Consider the following 14,629-nt stretch of genomic DNA (forward strand, 5'->3'; position numbering starts at 1 on the left):
TTAATGTGTTGCAAAATATAGTAAAGGTAAGTTATGAGATGTGGGATTGAATCCCACACATATTACAACAGTGCATTTCTTGGCAGGGCCCTCTACCCATATGATCCCTTTAATTGTTTTGTTGTACTCCGCCTATGTTTATAGCGCTGCGGAATCTGTTGGCGCTCTACAAATAACCTATAATAATAATAATATTCCTATCTTCTTCACATAGAAAATAATGTACTTTTCATTATTAAATATATATATATATATATATATATATATATATATATATATATATATATATATATATATATATCCTCTCCAAGAACACAGGCACTCACTGGTCTTATAAAAGGTAATCCTTTATTCAATCCATTAAAACGATTATAATACCATGACATTTCTGCACACCATTGTGCCTTTATTAAATGTGACAAAAATATTAAAAGCTTCATACCAAACTTACCCCAAATCACCACCTAAATACTATTGGAATACATCACATGCCGCCAGTTCTCCGTGTGTGAAAACGGCGTCTGACGTCATCAGGGAGCGCTAAGCTGTGCTCCCTGTGAGATCGTGGAGCCGACGTTGCCATGGCAACATGTAAACAATACATGGTTTCTCTGCGGCTATGTTGTGAACCAATAGGTGTATTTGCATGTCCAGTGTTACGCCGCATACACATATTAACGGAGATCCCCTTACTAAGTGTTTGAAGGGGCAAAATATCGCTAATTTCCAAAGCATAAAGATGTATATATCGGCACAACACTCCAGGCAAATAACACTAAGAACAAAGTGCATAAAGAAAACATAGTGTATAAAAAACAAAATACATTAAAAAGGAGCATGTATACAACATTGTATCCATATCACAATAAGTGAAAAGAACCAAAAAAGCATTTGATGTCAAAGAAGACAGTAAACTATGTCAATTGACATATAAAGTGAAATACCAGTTTACAGTCATGCCTACTCGTAATATGTAGAAACAAAGGAACAATATGTGAGAACTGTTTATATGTCCTCTTATGAGACCCATATGCTATTGCAGGAATAATAAGTTTCCTCTGATTATATTACAAGAACAGATATTATCTAGTAGAAGGGGCTAAAGTCCAGCGAGGTATTGAGGCCGTATGGAGAGATGGTATTCAGCCTGTAGATCCACTTGGTTTCGCATTGTAATAAAAGATTCCCTCTATCACCTCCTCTCGGGAGTGGGGGTACATGGTCTATAAGCATCGTGCGTAGACTGGAAACCGCATGTTTATGTTGAATGCAATGCCTAGCTACTGGTTGTTCTGATTCACCAGTGCGTAGGGCCTCATGTATCGCACATCGGTGGTTTGCCATGCGCTCGCGGAAAGTTGTTACAGTTTTGCCGATATAGACACTGGAACATGGGCAAATGATCATGTATACTACATATACGCTGGTGCAGGTAAGGCGATGCCTAATATCGAATCTTTTGTTGCTATGGGGGTGCTGAAAGGAATTGCCCCTAAGCATACCATTGCAGGTTACGCATCCAGAACAGGGAAAACAGCCCATCTTCGTGGGTTTAAACCAAGCATCCTTCTTGTAATTTCTTATTGGATCTGATTTGACCAATATATCCCTTAGATTATTTGCTCTTCGGTATGCTATTCTGGGGGCAGCAGCCCTCCCGAATGGTAGTGTGGGATCACAGCCTACCACTGGCCATTCTCTCCGGACCTCCTCAGTGAGTTGTCTCGAATCTGGAGTATATGTAGTGACCATATTGATCTGATCAGGGTCTGACTTTGAACTTTTTTAATTTAGAATAGGGTAGGGAATTTTTTATTTTGGGGGGCTTTGTTATTTTATTAGGGGGCTTAGATTAGGTGTAATTAGCTTACAATTGTTGTAATATTTTTTAAATGTTTGTAACTTATTTTTTTTATTTTTTGTAACTTACCTTTTTTTATTTTTTGTACTTTAGTTAGTTTATGTAATTGTATTTAATTGTAGTTATTTTTAGGTAATTTATTTAATTAATTTAATGATAGTGTAGTGTTAGGTTTAATTGTAACTTAGGTTTGGATTTATTTTACAGGTAATTTTGTATTTCTTTTAGCTAGGTAGTTATTAAAGAGTTAATAACTATTTAATAACTATTCTAACTAGCTAAAATAAATACCAAGTTACCTGTAAAATAAATATACCGTATATACTTGAGTATAAGCCGAATTTTTCAGCCCACTTTTTGGGCTGAAAAATCCACTTCGGCTTATACTCCAGTGAACAAAAAAAAAAAAAAATACAGAGGACTTGCGCGCGGCCGAGGCTTCGGTGCTTCCGGGATCGCCATTCACAGAAGGCGCAGTACAGCTTAAACGCGATAGAGGTAAGGAGCCTGCTGAAGCTCTGTTTGGACATACAGTTGAGGAGGAGGAATCCAGTTTTGAAGGATTTTGATGCGTTAAGGTTTTTGTACATTTAAAGTTATTGTTAATACTTTAATGTTATATATTGTTTTTGTTCAATATACTGATAATATATTGTTTTTGTTGACCCTCTTTTCCACATGCCTCAATTAAAGCAATTTTATTGTTATCTACCTGTATTTATATTTTTGAAATTTACCGTGAGCTGCTGCATTTCCCAGCCTCGGCTTATACTCAAGTCAATATTTTTTCCAGTTTTTTGGGGTAAAATTAGGGGTCTCGGCTTATACTCGAGTCGGCTTATACTCAAGTATATACGGGTAAATCCTAAAATAGCTACAATGTAACTATTAATTACATTGTAGCTATCTTAGGGTTTATTTTACAGGTAAGTATTTAGTTTTAAATAGGATTAATTTATTTAATGATAGTGTAGTGTTAGGTGTAATTGTAACTTAGGTTAGTTTTTATTTTACAGGTAAATTTCTCTTTATTTTAGCTAGGTAAGCTATTAAATAGTTAATAACTATTTAATAACTATTGTACCTAGTTAAAATAAATTGAAACCTGTAAAATAAAAATAAATCCTAAGATAGCTACAATATAATTATTATTTATATTGTAGCTATATTAGGGTTTATTTTAAAGGTAAGTATTTAGTTTTAAATATGATTAATTTAGTTAATAAGAGAAATATTATTTAGATTTATTTAATTATTATTTAAGTTAGGGGGGTTTTAGGGTTAGTGTTAGACTTAGGTTTAGGGGTTAATAATTTTATTACAGTGGCGGCGGTGTAGGGGGGGCAGGATAGGGGTTAATAAATGTATTATAGTTGCGGTGAGGTGCGGGATCAGCAGGATAGGGGTTAATAACTTTATTATAGAGGGCGGCGGTATAGGGGGGTTAATAGGTATAATGTAGCTTGCGGTGGGCTCCAGGAGCGGCAGTTTAGGGGTTAATACATATATATAGTTGCGGCGGGGACTGGGAGCGGCGGTTTAGGGGTTAACATATTTATTATAGCTTGCGGTGGGCTCCGGGAGCGGCGGTTTAGGGGTTAATCAGTTTATTAGAGTGGCGGTGGGCTCCGGGAGCGGCAGTTTAGGGGGTAATAACTTTAGTTGCGGCAGTGTAGGGGGGACAGATTAGGGGTGTTTAGACTCGTGGTACATGTTAGGGTGTTAGGTGCAGACATCTCCCATAGAAATCAATGGGATATCTGGCAGCAGCGAACATAAACTTTCGCTATGGTCAGACTCCCATTGATTCCTATGGGATCTGCCGCCTCCAGGGCGGTGGATTGAAAACCAGGTATGCTGGGCCGGAAAAGTGCCGAGCGTACCTGCTAGTTTTTTGATAACTAGCAAAAGTAGTCAGATTGTGCCGCACTTGTGTGCAGAATATCTGGATTGACGTAAGAATCGATCTGTGTCGGACTGAGTCCGGCGGATCGAAGCTTACGTCACAAATTTCTACTTTTGCCGGTCTCTAGCCTTTGATAACTAAGGCGAATCAGCCTTGCCACAAATACGCTGCGGAATTCCAGCGTATTTGAGGTTGACGGCTTGATAACTACCCCCCATGGTGTCTTAACTTACACAGTATATCTGAGAAATGTATAGTTCATCCCCTCAATTTAATTATGTTAGAGCATTTTATTAATGCAATATTGCTTGTATATAACTGTGTGTTTAACCCCTGCAAATTGTTTAAACACATAGTTAAAGTCTGCTTTAGAGCAGAGATGCACTACTGGGAGCTAGCTGTGCAAATCTGGTGAGCCAATGGCATCCTCTTTCTGAACCATGCAAGTTTAATTTTGACTTTCCTATCTCTTTAAGTACATTTTCAATTCAGCCTCTAATATAAGATCATGGGCTTCTCTGGGGTTCCTTGCAGAATTCATAAAGCTTAAAATTTCATTACAAGGTATGATGCTCTATATTTTTGGATTCACTTAAGTAGAAAATAAAATGGGAAAATTATTTATTTTAGCCCTTTTAAAAAGTATGGAATAACATAACATAATAACTTCAATAAAGCACAATGACCCAGATTACAAGTTGTGCGGTACGGCTTTACCGCTAAAAAATTGGCCTTTGAGTGTGGAATGCTACTTGATATTACAAGTTGTGCGGTATGGTTATTTCACTGGTGTTATACCCTATAAAGCAACAATCCATTCCGCAATCAAAGACCAGTAGTTATGGATTTTGCGAAAAACAAAAATGTTTCACAAACCTCATAAAAAATATATTACACGGTACACTAACACCCATAAACTTCCTATTAACCTCCAACCCTGCATCACAAATACTTAAATAAACCTATTAGCCCCTAATCCGCTGCCCAGCCACATTGCGACTAACTAAATTAAAGTATTAACCCCTAATCCGCCATCCCCCCACATCGCTAACACCTAATCAACCTATCAACCCCTAAACCCCTTTCCCCCCACATAGCCTCTAAACCACTGTCCCGCCACATCGCCAACACTAAATAAAGCTATTAACCTTGAAACCGCCGTCCCTCCACATTGTCAACACTAAATAAACCTATTAACCCCTAAACCAAACATTGCAACAAACTAAATTAAACTATTAACCCTTAAACCTAATACCCCTTAACTTTAAATTAAAGTTATAATGTAACTACCTTAAAATAAATAAAAACTTGCCTGTGAAATAAAAAAAACTAAGCTTAAACTATAAATAAACCTAAAATGACTATTTAAAAAAAATCTAAGATACCAAAAATAAAAAAAAATAATAAAAAAACCTAAATTCCAAAATAAAAAAATCCTAACACTACGAGACTCCCCCCCCCAAAAAACTAACATTACACAAAATAACAAAACCTAAAAATTACACTAAATAACAAAATCTAACATTACAGAAAATAACAAATGAAATTATCCAAAATAAAAAAAGATATTCCTAATCTAATACCCCGTTTAAAATAAAAAAGCCACCCCAAAATAACAAAACCTCCTAATCGCCTGCGGCGGTCATCAGCAACGTTGAGGTCCTCTTCATGCGATCGTCTGCCACATACTGAAGATTGAAAACAAGGTACCCCTTTTATATTGAGGTACCTTGTATTCCTAATTTCAAATCAGCCAATAGGATGAGAGCTGTATACATTCTATTGGCTGATCTGATCTATGTGGGAAAGACTTTGTAGTTTTATTGGGGTAAAGGAGCTGTTTAACCTAGGGCAATACCCTACAAAAGGCCCTTTTAAGGACTATTGGTAGTTTATTTATAGATTGGGGGGTTGTTATTTTGGGGTGACTTTTTTAGGGGTTAATAGTAAATTAAACTATTAACCACTAAACTTAATAACCCCTAACAACTTTAAATTAAAGTTAAAATATAAAAAAACTAACATTACAAAAAATAACAAACTAATATTACACAAAATAACAAACTCTAAAATTACACAAAATAACAAAATCTAACATTACAGAAAATAACAAATGAAATTATCCAAAATAAAAAAACATATTCCTAATCTAATACCCCGTTTAAAATAAAAAAGCCACCCCAAAATAACAAAACTTTGGCTGCGGCGGTCATCAGCAACGTTGAGGTCCTCTTCATGCGATCGCCTGCCACACACTGAAGATTGATAACAAGGTACCCTTTTTATGTTACCTTGTATTTCTATTGGCTGAAAATTTCAAATCAGCCAATAGGATGAGAGCTGCTTACATTTAATTGGCTGATCTAATCAGCCAATAGGAAGTAAGCAGCTCTGATCCTTTTAGCTGATTTCAAATTTTCAGCCTATAGGAATGCAATGTACCCCAATATAAAACGAGTACCTCGCTTTCAATCTTCAGTGTGCGGCAGAGGATCGCATGAAGAGGAGCCCTTTATGTCGGATGACCGCGTTCCACTCTGGATGCAGATGGAGTGCCGCTCTATAGGAATGGTGAGTACCGATTTTGGGGTTAGTGATAGGATTTTATTGTAATTTTTGGGGTGACTTTTTTTTATAGATTAGTTTTTTTTATTTTAATGGGCACTAAAAGAGCAACAGTGCTCATACAAATGCCAGTTTCATGGGAATGTGTAGATTAGCTTTTTTTAGTTAGGATTTTTTATTTTGGGGGGTGGGAAGGACTTTGCTGTTTTTTGGGGGGTAAAGGAGCTGTTAAACTTAGGGCAATGGCCTACAAAAGGCCCTTTTAAGGGCTATTGGTAGTTTATTTATAGATTAAGGGGGTTTGTTATTTTGGGGTGGCTTTTTTATTTTCAACGGGGTCTTAGATTAGGAATATTGTTTTTATTTTGGATAATTTTGTTTGCTATTTCTATAATGTTAGATTTTGTTATTGTGTGTAATTTTAGAGTTTGTTATTTTGTGTAATATTAGGTTTTGTTATTTTGTGTAATATTAGAGTTTGATATTTTTTGTAATGTTAGTTTTTTTGTTTTTTTTTGTAGTGTTAGGATTTTTTAATTTTGTAATTTAGTTTTTTTTTATTTTTGGTATCTTTTATTTTTTTAAAGTTATAGTTTAAGCTTAGGTTTTTTTATTTCACAGGTAAGTTTTTAGTTATTTTAAAATAATTTTTATTGAGGTCATTCGTCAGTAAAACAATAACCAGAAGTACAGCTTCATATATACAACCAGCAAGCAAATATGAAATTGCTAACATTTTCAAGTACAGAATATTGCCATAAAATATATAATCCAACAAGTAAAACAATAACATTTACCAATATAACACTGAACATAAGAATTGGAACCTCACTTTTTCTGTTTATAGAAAATGATTGCGCCTCCAAGCCTTCGCACGGCCGCTTATGGACCTATGTAGTCTAAATAGTTAAAAAGAGGTGCCTTAATATTACAAACGGTCACTCTTGGACCTTGAGAAAAAGTAAATTAGAATGATATACTCCTGCTCTTAGGCAGGTTAAAATGACATGTATGATAAAACTAAACATTCTCTCTATAGAGGATAAGCTCAGTCATGATATCTTAAAGCTATTAAAACAGTATATGAAACCTGATTGGCATATATTAATAACATCATTTGTAGTCTAGGGTATGGAACGTTTAGCAATAGATAAAATGCATGGGATAGAATAAATAACTATCTAGATAGCTGAAGATACTATGGCCATGACAGGAGTTTGCTTACTGAATAATTAGGGGACATACCTAAGTATGGTGATGGTTACTACATATAAGACTCCACAACCCATAAATTTATAAGAAATGAGGGAAATATCCTGCAAACTGTTTTGTAGTGTACTATCTTAACAAATTTTCTTCTTGATAGCTGAGAGATAAATAATATTGTCCTGGCACTGAATACCTGCTGCAACATCAATTAGGCCTTTATGAGGATATCGCCGCAGGATATAGGTCTAAGTCTAACGTAAAAGACCTTGTATTTATTAATTAGGAAAAAAGGTACAATCCTCAATGCTATTGTAAACATAATTGCTAGCAGGTAGTCTAGGGAAAATTGTATTATAAGTATATATATGAATAAGTATCCAACTTTACTAAACCTTAAAATCAAGATCTAACATCAGCATAATCTAAAACTTAACACCTGCTTGACCAAAGTGTCCATAGACAATTTATCCGCATTGCAAAATAAATAAATCCGCCTTCTAATTACACTTTAAATGGAATGGAACTGGGATACAATATAATAGCTAACACATGCATGTTACAAAACGTTTCAGTGCCCAAATTAGGAATAGAAATAAAAAGAAGCAATACACAAATATTTTATATCTACATACTCTAATCAACACCTATTGCTGGTATGCTAGTAGAAGCATTTATTAGGACAATCGGTTCTCTTTCCTCCAGATCCCAATATACCCAACGTAGCATAAAGGATCAGTTCCCTGGGCCATTGAGTTGACATTAGATGTAGCTTTCAACCCCCTTATAGTTTCACTCCATCCAGACTGAGCAATCTTTCTGTCTTGCGTATATAAGAATACAAACATGGGGCACTGCATTGCTTGCACATCAATTATAACTCTAGTCTCTGGACCTATAGCGATCGTCCGCCTCACCACAGGAACCAGAGTGGTTGTAGCATCCCCATAGCACCCATCCATCTGACTGTCCGGAGCAAAACAGAGGTCCTCTCGGAAGTGAGTCTCCCTAGCCCAGATCATAGGTACACTGGGGTCATCGGGATACCGGGTATCAGGTAAGTCAGTGGGATCTCTCTGTAGCAAGTCACCCGCACAATCCATTGGCAACCATCCAGGGCGAGAAATTGGCAGACATTCCCCGTCCGGCACGCCATCTCCAGCAGAAGACAAACTGTGAGTCCATGACTCTCTCTATTTCGGCAAGCGCCGCAATGATATCAGCCTCCATCTTAGTGTAATATGTATTTAGTTAGACGGCAATATTCTTCTCTTCTATCTCCACATCCAAATATATATACGGCAATCAGAGGTTAAGTTGCGAGTTAAATACCTAGACATTGACAAGATATTCTCGCTGCCAATCAGTAGATAGTCGGCACTTGACTTTTTTACCTAGATTACTGGGGGAGGGGGATGAGGTCTCTGAGTTAGGCCGCCACCATAGTTCTGTATAGCCATCCGTAAATTTGGTTAATCAGATTGCTGCCAGATTTCAACATTAATTGGGGGATTCCTGTTCTCAGTCTAGCAGACTCCAATTTCACGTCCTAAATTTATTTAGTGTTGGCAATGGGGTGGTTGGTGGTTTTGGGGTTATTAGACTATGGGCTTATGTTAGGTTTTTACAAAACTTTCTTTTCTCTACAGACTTCAATGGGGAATACGTTAATGCGATTCACAAGTGTTAGTTTTTTCCTAAATTTTTTCCTTTATTGATCTCTATGGGGAAAAACATGCACGAGCACGCCAAGTCTAAACTTTTTTTGTGCGGCATGCAGCTTAACGCTCCATAGTGCACAACAAAAGAAAGTTTTAGGGTGACTTGTAATACCGGCGGTATAGAAATAGCGGTACGGCCAAATTTTGCGTAGTGTGTGCACAACTTGTAATCTGGGTCATTATGCAGTAAAAGTCTAAACAGAGTAAATTTTTGATTTGATTAAACATAATAAAATATTCAGTATAACGGAAGTTTATTCACAATTAGAGCATTCATTTTACTTTTGCATTGTCATGGCCCTTTGGCCCTTTATGTTTGTATTTTGTAAGTATGTTTGTACAACACATCAGGGCCAGAAAACACTTAGGGCCAGATTACAAGTGATGTGCAAAATATTTGTATTTCGCTTGTGTGCTAACTGTGCTCAAAGCAAAAATTTAATGAGGCCTGGTTTGTATGCGTATTACAATTTGAAAGTAAAAAGTTAGGGTGCAAGGGAAAGATCAGATGCGCTGACTTTGGGACTTTGGATATTGCAATGCAGCTAACTACTTTTCCCCTTAGACTTCTATGGGGTGCACTAATAAAAAAACAATATTGTTTGCAAGTTAACCCGACACTGCACTGGGCCATCAACACTTAAACCCGAAGTAAGTAAAAAATACTTTACAATCCTCTGTTCTTCACAGAAAAAAAGTTATTTTTATTTTTAAATAGATATTTCTCTCTCTCTCTTTCTCAAAATATAATGATTGATTACCGTGACTTTAGATCTCTGGTTAACTGTTCCATGAAACATAAAAGTTGCACAAAACACATCAAAAATACATTACAATGTACAGTTACACTAATAATAACACTGGCTAATAAAAATAATAATAAAATAAATTGCACACAAAAGTTATAAGTGATCAAAGATATGAGGTCTCAAGTGTTAGAAAAAAAAGGCAGTCCAAAGACTTTAACTTAGAGATACATACATATATACTTACATATACATATTTAGAAATGTATATGTATATATATATATATATATATATATGTGTGTGTGTGTGTGTGTGTGTGTGTGTGTGTAGACATGTAGACATGTATTTATATGTGTATATATGTAGTTACAGACATATGTACACACACACACACGTATATATATATATATATATATATATATATATGTGTGTGTGTGTGTGTGTGTGTGTGTGTGCATTAGAGCCCTTTGCCCCTTTGCAGTTAAGTAGATGAAAACATGAAAAAGCATATTTATGCAATATTTATTTTTAATAAAGTGTTATACTGTGTATTTACTGTTATTATTTCACATTCCAAAGTTCTGCACATAGCAGAATATGTTCTAAGTATTTTTAAATATATATATATATATATATATATATATATATATATATATATATATATATATATATATATATAATATATGTATATATATATATATATATATATATATATATATATACACACACACACACAGTATCTCACAAAAGTGAGTACACCCCTCACATTTTTGTAAATATTTGTTATACAGGCTGTACACTCACTACTTTACATTGTAGCAAAGTGTCATTTCTTCAGTGTTGTCACATGAAAAGATATAATAAAATATTTACAAAAATGTGAGGGGTGTACTCACTTTTGTGAGATACTGTATATGTATATATCTATATATAATCATGTATATATATATATATATATATATATATATATACACACATACAGGTGGCCCTCGTTTTACAACGGTTCAATTTACACCGTTTCAGAATAACAACCTTTTTTTCCAGTCATGTGACTGCTATTGAAAAGCATTGAGAAGCAGTGCATTTATTAAAATAGCCAGTAGGAGGAGCTGTCTGCTTGTGTTGCAGCAAAGCCAAGCAAGCTGAAATTAATCAGTTTATCCAGACCTGAGCTATCGAGCAGATTTCAAAGGAAGATCTTCCTGTCTATAAATCAGTCCAGATTGGAATGCATAGAAATAACTGTTTGCAGAAAAATGCAAGTGAAGTCTGTGTTGTGTGATTATTTTATTAGGTTTATAATGTTGTTTAGCATTTAAAGTCTTCATTTCAAAGCTTTAAAAATAATGTATTAGGTGTTACTTATGACAATTTTGAGAGGGGCCTGGAACCTATCTTCCTCACTTCCCATTGACTTACATGATAAACTGGGTTTCAATTTACAATGGTTTCGATTTACAACCATTCCTTCTGGAACCAAACCCCGGCGTAAACTGAGGGCTACCTGTATATATATATATATATATATATATATATATATATAGATGTATCAATATATATTGTACCAAGAAACCATCATATACTGTATATGTAGAAATATGTATGTGAAGAACATTGGAATGTGAAATATTCATATTTTTATGTCGGGTTAGCGCACATTAGAATACGCGGTCGGGTTAGTGCACTTGAGAATATGCAGTCGGGTTAGTGCATATGAGAATATGCAATCTGGTTAGAGTTTTTGTGAATATGCGTTTAGGTTAGCACATTTAAGAATATGAGTTCGGGTTAGCACACGATTAGTTTTTTTTTTCTCTGTTGACTTCTAAGGGGAAATAGGTTATTACGAATGCGATATTCTAATTGCGGTAGAAGTAAGTTGTTTACACACGTCGGGTTAGAACGAGAGTGCAAACTTTTTTCTTTCAACTCATAATACTAGTGCAACCCGACGCTCGCAAAAAGGTTAACTTCAAGCGCATTTAGCGATCTATCGTAAGCGCTAAAAATAGCGCTCCACTCGTAATCTGGCTCTATGTTAGATTAGTAATTTAAGATTTTGATGAACAAACTTTAGTTGTGTAGAATTATCAGTTAAAATTTTGAAGTGTTGCAAAGTTGGTGCAAGTATTTTTTTCCATGAGGTATTAGTTTAAAAATGGGTTGTAATTAAAGGGACATGAAACCCATTTTTTTTTCTTTCATGATTCAGATAGAGAATACAATTTTAAACAACTTTCTAATTTACTTCTATCATTTAATTTGCTTCCTTCTCTTGTTATCCTTTGCTGAAAGGTTTATCTAGGCAAGTTCATGAGAAGCAAAGAACCTAGGTTCTAGCTGCTAATTGGTCGCTGCATATAAATACCGATTTTCATTGGCTCACCCATGTGTTCAGTTAGAAACCAGTAGTGCTTTGCTGCTCCTTCAACAAATGATACCAAGAGAATAAAACAAATTAGATAATAAAAATAAATTAGAAAGTTGTTTAAAATTGTATTCTCTATCTGAATCATAAAGGAAACATTTTGGGTTTCATGTCCCTTTAAATGTATGCCACAATGTACCCCAAGCCATGTACCCAGTCATATAAAAGTTTCTGTAAGGTATAGCAAAATACCTCAGGACTCAAAATAACAAAACAAAACATTCTAATCTGTTTCAAACACTCTTGTTCTATTCTGTTTTGTATATGTATTGAAGGCCATGCAAGATCTTTCACTGTTATTTAAGCCACAATTAATCTCGCTGCGGCGGCTGCCTTGTATGCCCATTAAGTAAATAGACACTTTACAATCACCCTTTAGTTCCTGACAACTTGAACAATTTGCAAGTTCTTTGTTCTATGAAGACTGCAAAAGTGGGGCCCCGGCAACTGTGTTATTCATGTGCTATCACCATGCATTAAGAAAGTAAATGTTGTGACAAATCCTATGGTTTTCCTTGAATAGGGCTTTTTAGCCAACCAAGCATTATTTGTTTAACTATTCTGTTACCACAATGGGGTCTGCTTCACATTGATTGTCACTGCATTGCTGACCTCTCTGCAAGTACTTTATTCTGTACATCAGTGGGAAATGTTTTTGTCTTTGCAATTAAGGAACAGAATGGATATTTAAGCATATTGTAACGGAACTCTATATTTAATGCTAAATAGTCTAAACATTCCATAGATACTTTTACAATATAGCTAAATTATTATTGTAGTAAAATTGACCTTATTTGACTCATAACGGGGCACTGATAAGATGCAGGATGAGAGTCTCTCTCCTAATTTGCATCTCAATGGCCTCTCAGGACTCACTAACACAAAGATAACCTGAAATAACTATCCATATGGTATAATGAGACAGGATTAACACTTAGAGTATTGAGAGAACTGGCACTTCCCATTCAGAATGAAGAATAGAACACTTTACAAAGGACCACATATACAGTTTAAGGGGTAAGATCCTAACATAAAATAATATATCCGATGGCCTGCAAAAAATAAAAAAATAAACATAAAAAACAGGTAAGCACCCTTGTGGCTCCACTTTTGGCAAGAAAGAAAGGATTAGCAAGGGGATTGAGCAACTTGGTGGAAGAAATTATATAAATGACCATAGAGGAAGAAAGTATAACACTTGCCTTGGAGTTATTTTAAACTATATTTCTATATATATAACTATGGTTAGAATTTTATCCCTGGGGACAACCCTTTGAGATGATTGAATCATGTGACTGGACAAAATGAGCTGATTTACTATAATATCAATGTAAATTACCAGGAGGAAAAAACTCTCTGTGGTAGATAGTCATTACCAGAGCTCCCAATTCAGGCATAGATTACAAGTGTAGCGCAATTAATAAAGAAGGATGTGCTATTCATCTCTCAATTTAGAGATAATGTTTAGAATAGCACAAATCTGGTATAACAAGTTAATGGTAAAAAAAAGATTTACTAGAGAATGTTACCACATTGTGGGCTAGATTACACGTGGAGCATTAAAGGGACATAATACTCATATGCTAAATCACTTGAAACTGATGCAGTATAACTGTAAAATGCTGACAGGAAAATATCACCTGAGCATCTCTATGTAAAAAAGGAAGATATTTTACCTCACAAAAAAAAAATATGAAGAAATGAACAGCAGCCAATCAGCATCAACAGCTGAGGTCATGAACTCTTCTACTGTGATCTCATGAGATTTCACTTAACTCTCATGAGATTTCATGGTAAACTTCCTTACACTGAATAGGGAAATAAGATGAGTGTGCACGAAAACTCGCTCTTTCCGCTGTCCCGGGACAGACATACTGATTTGCTGCTTAGAAGTCCTTTACAATGGGATGTGGCTACTGAGAAATGTTTGAGGTAAAATATCTTTCGTTTTTACATAGAGATGTCCAGGTGATATTTTCTAGTCAGCTTTTTACAGCTATACTGCATCACTTTCAAGTGTTTAAACATTTGGGTATTATGGCCCTTTAAAGGGACACTCAAGTAAAAAAAAACTTTCATGGAGCGCATGCTTCCTAGCAATGCGAACGTGAGCTCATGTTCACATTGCAGCTAACTTGTAATACCAGCGCACATTATCGTGCGCTGGTATTACAAAGCAGAGTGCTAGTATAGCT

Source organism: Bombina bombina, chromosome 1 (assembly GCF_027579735.1).
Source record: "Bombina bombina isolate aBomBom1 chromosome 1, aBomBom1.pri, whole genome shotgun sequence".
In the NCBI taxonomy this organism is placed as follows: Eukaryota; Metazoa; Chordata; class Amphibia; order Anura; family Bombinatoridae; genus Bombina; species Bombina bombina.